The 8,134-nt window shown below is 29.9% G+C and overlaps 1 protein-coding gene across 2 annotated transcripts in view; it reads left to right on the top strand.

Annotated features, from left to right (window-relative positions):
• Window positions 1-8,134, top strand: part of LOC136076839 (uncharacterized) — a 29,514-nt gene that overhangs the window by 1,601 nt on the left and 19,779 nt on the right. The gene's annotated exons all lie outside the window — the stretch shown is intronic.

Genomic DNA, 8,134 nt, shown 5'->3' with positions numbered 1-8,134 from the left:
ATTTGCTAAGTATATTGACATTTGCCGTAGCAAGCTCTTTTTAAGGCTAAACATAAATTGCACCCCCGCATCCCCAAAGGCATGGCGATCTGTATTTCAGGCCTTGCAAACGGCGTATCGACTGAGGGCCTATTTTATTAACAGCAAAAACTTAAAAAACCTCTTCATTCATTTTATATTAACTCAATAAACTTTTTTCTCTCTAAAAGATATACTTTATAATTAAAAATTGAAATTAAAACAAAACATTTCTTAACTATTACTATAACAATATATACATTTATATATATATATATATATATATATATATATATATATATATATATATATATATATATATATATATATATATATATATATATATATATATATATAAATATATATATATATATACATATATATATATATATGTATGTATATATGTATATATATATATATATATATATATATATATATATATATATATATATATATATATATATATATATATATATATATATATATACATATATATATATATATATATACATATATATAATCGACAAATAATCTTTTTGAAAACGACTCAAAAAAAAAAATCTCAAACGATTTTAAAAAGGAAGGATTTGCTCAAAGTATAATATATGATAACTTAAAAAGACTTAGAACTGTTCAATCCTTTTATGATCGAAAGCACCCTGGTCATTCAAAATTGTGAACTAAAGAAAAAAAAGCCGATTTAACGAGACTTGTCAACAGTCGAAAAGGGGCCATACAGAGAAAAATAGGTTTTAAATACGGTGTAAATCAATCAACAATTGGTCCTTAGTTAACAGAAAATGAATATGAACTATAAAAACCATAAAAAGACTCCAAAATACACTTTAAAATAACACTTAAAGGCAAAAAAAAGAAGCAGGAAACTAGTTAATCAACTCTATAAAGCAAAATCGCTTCTGGTCATCGATGACGAAAATTGCTTTTGTTTTGCAGGAAACAACATGCTGAAAATTCTGAATACTAGCAAGCAACAAAAAAACATACCCAGAAAGTGTTCGTTTTATAGGAAAAGTGAAATTTTTAAAAAAATTATTAATGTCGATAGCCATATCTGTATGTGGTATGTCCGAGCCATTGTTTCTCACTTCCAAGGCTGTAGCAACTAGTTCATTGATCTATATCGATGAATGTTTAGAAAAATAACTTTTCCCATTCATTCACAAGTATTATGGAGACTTTAACAATTTATATTGGCCAGATTTACCAAGTTCGCATAATTCTTAAGATTCTCTAAATTAGATGGACCAATATGTTAATTACGTTGACAAAGAATTTAATCCCCCAAATGTGCCTCAAACACTACCAATTAAAAACTTTTGGGGACATTTGCCACAGAAGGTTTAAACTTTTGGGGACATTTGCCACAGAGGGAGATTGGCAAACTTCAACAGAGCTTTAAGGAACGGCAAAAATTATAAAAAATATTTTGCTAAATTTGAACTATTTAAAAATATAGTTACCAATAAAAACAAAGAACTAATGATTTCGAGGTCATAAGCTCCACCGTTATGTTTAAATAAGTGCTTTTAAGACTTAAGTCTTACTCACCACAACTTTGCTTAGGCACTTTTGACTTTATAAATCAAAAATTTAAAAAATTATGGTATAATTTAAAATGGTTTAAATTTAGACCAGAGCAACACTTCAACAGAGCAAGTTTTGATTGATCGAAGTAAAACTACAAGAAATCGGTTTAAATTTTATACAGTCGCTTATGAAAGGTGTCAGAGCGAAATTGAGATCAATTGCAGATGGCGGTGTTTTTTCATTTAAAAAATAACTTATTTTTTTTAAAAGTATTTATTTTTGATAAATACTTTATCAAAAAAAATAAAATAAATGGTAGTTTTTTTTCTTTATTAATAAGTTATTGACATTTTTATTTTGTCTGATAACTTACGCTTAACCCGTTATATAATCGACAAAAACTTTAAATAAAAACTTTGAATTAAAAAAAGTCAGTAAACTTGAAATAAATATATATTTTTAGTTTTATAATGTTTGCTAAAGAATTCATGAAAATTTCAATATTTTTTGAGCTGGTTCTTTATTTGAAAGCGGTTTCAAAAGTATACATAAATCGTTCAAAAAGATATTTGTAAGAATATTTCCATGGTGTCGCTGCATCTCAAAGTTGTAAAACTCAGAAATCATCATTGGAATATTGCATAATGATACTTTACATACTCTATCCTTAATTGCATCGAAAACTCTATAAGAAAATATTACCCATTGACAGGTATTATCTGTGGGAATATTAAGCCCACAACGATCGATTGAGTTTATGTATAGTCCATACTTTTGGTGGTAAAAAGTTGTTTTATCTAGCAATTCATTTTCTGATAGTTCTTTATCTTTACGAGTTAAATACCCTGATATATATATATAAGAGTCATGTTTGTATTAAGAAAAATAAAAGATTCGAGATCTGGTAGATCTGGTTGCTTCAAGACTTATCTCAACAGCTGGGTTATCAAGTGATAGCAAAAGTTTAGCTGATGAAATATTTTACTTTTCAATCACTTGTTGTACTATTATGAAATATGTACCTCCTAAACCTTGGCGCAATTTGCTAAATTTTTTATCTAATGGATCAGTAGAAACTTCACTAAGAATGACATATTGATGTGAACTATCCAATAATGGTTTACATAGTTGAACAATATCATTGCATATGTTGAGAATTGACTGTGCAGTGTGACAAGTAAGTTGTTTCTCCCTTTTACCTTGCTTTCCAGCCATTTTTAAACCCATTTTTCCAAAATTTAAAATGTTTTCTAATCTATTATCATTAGGATCTCTAATTACAGCATGAAGTTCATCATTGAATTTAATATCAGTGCCTGTTCCCTTAATATTGAAAACTTCGCTGAGTCTTGTCTTTTTTTATATGCTGCAGTCCTAGATGGTTAATTAAAGCATGGTAAGTTTTGTCACAAAACAGCCTTAAACAGGTAGAAACTGACAGCGTCTCAATTGGAAATATTGAAACTTTATTTAAGTTGGATATTGTAATTAAACTTTTAGATTCAAGTTCGTAAAGTTTTTAAAGATGATCCTATCGTGCAACTTTACATACTCCTTTATCATAAAAAATAAGTTGATCAGTTTTTTCAGTAAGCCAACTATCTCTTTATTCATTATATTTTTTTATTATACAAATATTTAAGCAAATGGAAATTATCAAAGATTAAGAAAAATACTATCATTAGTCAATCAGGGTTTATCTGGAGCAGATCTTTCAAAGATTTAAAAAAATGTCTGAGTAATTTTATTTCCATCGCATATCATGGCTTTAACTTGACCTTAAGACTCCTTTATTGATTAGATAGTAATGTTAATTTGTTCAAAAAGAAATTAAGAGTTTTATTTACTGAAAGGTATCATTTTGGAAATAAACGATGGTCCACCGAATAAGCAACTAACCATTAGACCCAGAATAGTTTTTGCAAGAGAAGTTGAATCGTTGATTGCTTTTCTGAATTATGTACCACCACGGTATCACAAAATATTTTTAACATAAACTTCATTATGCAATAAAAAACAAAGTCTTTGTTTTTCTTCAACAGATTGAAAAATATTAGTCGACAAAATGTTTCTCATTTAATTTAGAAAAATTTAAATTTATTCTTGTCAGAGTTCTTACAAAAGGCTATTGGTTATCTGTTCGCAATTGATTAAACGAACTTTTGGATGTAGCAAAATGTTGAAAAGATCTAATAATAACCTCCTTAGAATAATTCTTACTACCAATACATTGTGTACCGATAGAAGCTAAATGTTTCTGAATTACAATTTCTTTTCTGCCGGGAATTAAAATTTTCAAACAACGTAAAATTTTTTCTAATATAGACCATGTGTTGGTTTTAGAAATTCTATTTTTAGAAACTGTCGAAACTTGATTTTCGGCACCATAATGAATCGTTTCAAAATGCAAATCCCCACTAATCTTGATTAAAAAACATGGAACTCCATTTGAATAAACTTGTCATTGTAAATGAATTGCGTTATTCACCATAAAGCATACTAATGGAACACCTCAATCTCTTTTATTATTTAAAAGAATTATTTTCATTTCAGCAAAAGTTACTCTATCTTTTTCTAAAAAATTTGAGCGAAATTTTGAAAACACGAAGAAGCACGAGTTATTGCACATAATGGAGGAAGATAGGTAGGAATTTGGCCAAACAGGTGGTGGAAATAATAAATATAGAATAATATTTTCTTCTAACTACTTGTCTTTCAAAATTTATCGGCTAATGCAACTCATAAAATACATTGCTATTAATAACTTTTAAGTTTGCATTTGACTGGTACCCTAAAGGTGACCTAAGACCTTATACCAACTCCCATGAATTTTTTTTTTAAATTTTGAGAGTAGTACAAAATATAGTATAAAAATAATCTTCAATTGGAGGTCCAGTAGTACATTAGAATCAATAATTTCAAGAAAAAAGAATAATCTTCTTGATTAATATTAAAGTCATCTATCAAATTCATTTTATGTTTAACTGTTCAAAAAATATATTTTACGAAGTTTTAATATATTTTATTGGATAGTCGAGACCTACTTTTCTTGATGTCGAATCTAATACAAATATTTCCATATTTTGCAATTCTCCATATTATTTTCCCATTGTTCTCCAAACAATTCCTTAACACGCATATCGTTTTTATAAAACAATGCGTTGAACGTCCATCTTACTTTACGCCCTTGAGTAAACTAAAAATTGAAATGCCTGTTCCAAAATAAATTTTGCGCAGACCTGTCAATCTTTAGTTACTGAACTATTAAGTTTAAATTAAAAGATTTATTTTCCGCTTTTTAGTGCAAAAAGAATTATATTTTTTAGCAAACGTTTTTGCTATATTTTATTTAACAGGTATTTTTAATTACTTAATGATTTAGAAAATCTTTTTTTAATCACGCTAACCGGTTTTTATTTTCGTCAAAATTCTTTTTATTCAGTCTAGTATTTAAGTTTAGTTTGATATTTTTTATGATTAAATTATTTTTAAAACAAAACTTTAAGACATGGCTAGGTCGACTGACATAAAGGAATTATCCTCATATGTCAAAAAGATTAATTACCTTTTTCCCTCACGGCGTTTTAGACTTTCTGGCTCCTGTTGGTGTCTCAGTATTTAGATTAAACAGTTGTTTAAAATAACAAAAATATTACTAATGTGGATGTGGTTAGGTAATGAATGGAAAAACTGCAATAATGTCCGGTTTGAAAATCTTAATATACTTAAAATTTTAATTAGATCATTAAAATTAGGTTATTAATATTATTAATAACCTAATTTTTGTTAACCTAAAGTTTTGTTTCTTCTCTTTCACCCTGAATACACCCAATGTTTAGAAGTCAATATAAATTTGTAACCCGCTATTTTTTGATACAAGGTTGTTTGCATTTGAATAAGAATTAATTACGTTATGATCAAAAAAGCTACAAAAAAGAACTTTAAGCAACAAATCAAACAAAATTTGTTACTTAAATTATGCGGATTTAAGGTTATATATTAAAAGTTTTGCCCTTTTCTGAATAAATAAGCGTAGCGCTGTTGGTGTAATTTTAATTGGCGCCACCCTGAAGCAGATATGCGAACTAAATAAAAACACTTAATGATTTCAAGTATGTGACAGTTTTAATAAAAAAATGCACAAGCTAATCATAATGCAAACTCAATTTAACTTATGTTCCCAGTTACGTATCCATTATGGTTCGTGTGAATTAGTAATTGAAAACAACAGATGGTCAATCAGATCCAATAATCAATAACTGTTTATAAATTATAATTTGATCTTTCTAGCTTTAGCTGCAGCAAATTTATTTCTTATGTCGTCAAAGTATGTCGATTCTTGAGTTTCTCTTTTGACACTAAAGATTGCCAAATTAACCAGACGTTGTTGCCCCATTGAAGCTTTTTGATATGAAAAAATAAACTTCAACTTGCTGAAGAAAAGTTCATAACTGGCTATTGACACTGCAATTGTAAGCAAGACTTGTAATGCAATGGGTAAGTTCGGAAAAACGTCATCTCTGTATGGCAAAATAAATGAAAGTAAATCCAGCGGAGTTGTTGGTATTGGGCCCCCACGAGCAGCATCTGACAGTCTGCAATTTCAGTATGTAATTCTGCTCCACTGATATTTGTTCTGTAAAAGTTTCCCAGATCCAAACGATGCTGCTACAAACTTTGTTGATTTTCATCCCCATCCCTCTTTAGCAATATTCTCACAATGAGCAAGAATCCAAATTTTTTATTGAGATCATTTAATCGTCTAGAGCAAATTGTTAGTTCTTGTTGGAAACAATCCAATATCATTTTCAAAACTCTGCTAGCTTCATCTTCAGCAGAGAGGCCACTATCTCCAGCCTTTTCATCTGGCATTATTCGCCGTCGCCTGACTCTCTTCTCAACTTCAATTCCCCATTCCATACATCTGCCCTTGCTATACTCAATTGAATTTTTGCACAAATGATCATGAAATTCTTTGAGATAATTTCCAAGTATTTCCATATCGGATCTTTAAAGTTCATATCTGCATCTTTAAATTTCAATGTGGGATCTTGTAGTCGTTTTTGAACGCGGTCTACTTTTCCAGAAATAAAGTAAAACAATGAAATTAAAATGCAGAATATTTTGAAGTAAAGTTCCAGCTTCATTTCTTTTATCCATTGTCTAGCTTATGTCATCTGAAAGACTTTCAAGAAGTTCAACCAATTCAGTGACTCCTTCAGAAACTGCTTTAACAGCTTCTGCTTTTGCACTCCATCTGGTTTCTGCTTCCCGTTTAATAGTGATCTTAATAGCATTTTTCAATTGCTCCCATCGCAGAGTCGAACGAGAAAAAAACAGATAAATGCTTTCAACTGTTCCAAAAAATTTTATGACTATAGGATCTATTTTAGCAGCATGAAATCCAACCAAGTTCAAACTATTTTTATTACAGTTAACAAACAATGCTTGAGGATTTCGGTCACATATTTGAGGCCCAGAGATATATCCTGTCACCACAGCAGCGTCGTCGTAATATTAGGATCTACAATCTGCCAGTTGTATGTTGTCCGATTCAAGTTTCTCAGTAATAACAGTTTCAAGAGATGCTGCATCTTTGGCATGGATTTCAATGTACCCAAAAAATGACTCTCTGATCACAGATTCTTGGTAACAAAATCAATGTCCACAAATCTTATTACTTCGGATAACTGCTCTCGATGTCCCAGATCAAGAGTCGAATCAAGTAAGATATCAAAATGCTTACTTCTTTTGATACTGGTGAGGAGTTTATCTCTAACAGTACAGGCAACTAGGTTGATGAATTCATTTTGAATGTCTAGAGACAGATAAAAGACAGACCCTGGATTTTCTTTACCATGATGTAGATGATTAGCAGTGAGAAGTTCATACTCAGCAAGGAGTTTCAAAAGGGAAAAAAAGTTTCCAATATTGGCTCCTTCATCACCAGTACTAAGTTTTTCTCTATAATCACTTAAAGTCATGTTCTGAGAAGCAAGAACTTTAATACAAGAAAGACTTCTTTTTAAGATATTTTGCCAGTGTTTGCCAGTGTTGCTTGTGATGTTGCTTGTTGCCAGTGTTGTTTTTCAGGTTCAATTTGGGCTTCGAGTTCTAAATCTATTCCTTTTTCATAAATTTGTCTTCGTTCAACTTCTTTCTATATAGTAAATGATTTGCGGTGACAGAGACTGTTCTCGTAATCTTTTAATTGTTCTGTGTGACTCCAGTTAGTGAATCCACCAGCTAAATCAAAAGACGATTGTGAATTTGAGCTGGAAATAGTAAGCAACAGAAGTTGGAAATAGTAAGCAACAGAAACAATAAGCTGCTTTGTTAACTAGTGAATATAACAACCACGAACAACCCACTTCAACACCATTAACAAGTCGTCGTTTGAACCACGTCGAGTTCATTAAACGTCCTCCTGACTTTGCAACAAAAGGCCTATTTTTGTTTTGAAATAAATCAGATCCGCGAGATATGATCTCAGTTCAAAGGCTTGCGATATGATTGGCCGCTGTGTTGTTTGGTCAAATTTTAAAAAGCTAACATCAAGAAATGACAA

The sequence above is a fragment of the Hydra vulgaris genome, chromosome 02 (assembly GCF_038396675.1).
Source record: "Hydra vulgaris chromosome 02, alternate assembly HydraT2T_AEP".
Classification (NCBI taxonomy): domain Eukaryota; kingdom Metazoa; phylum Cnidaria; class Hydrozoa; order Anthoathecata; family Hydridae; genus Hydra; species Hydra vulgaris.
The sequence above is the reverse complement of the archived record's forward strand: the minus strand, read 5'-3'. Positions and strand labels throughout refer to the sequence as shown.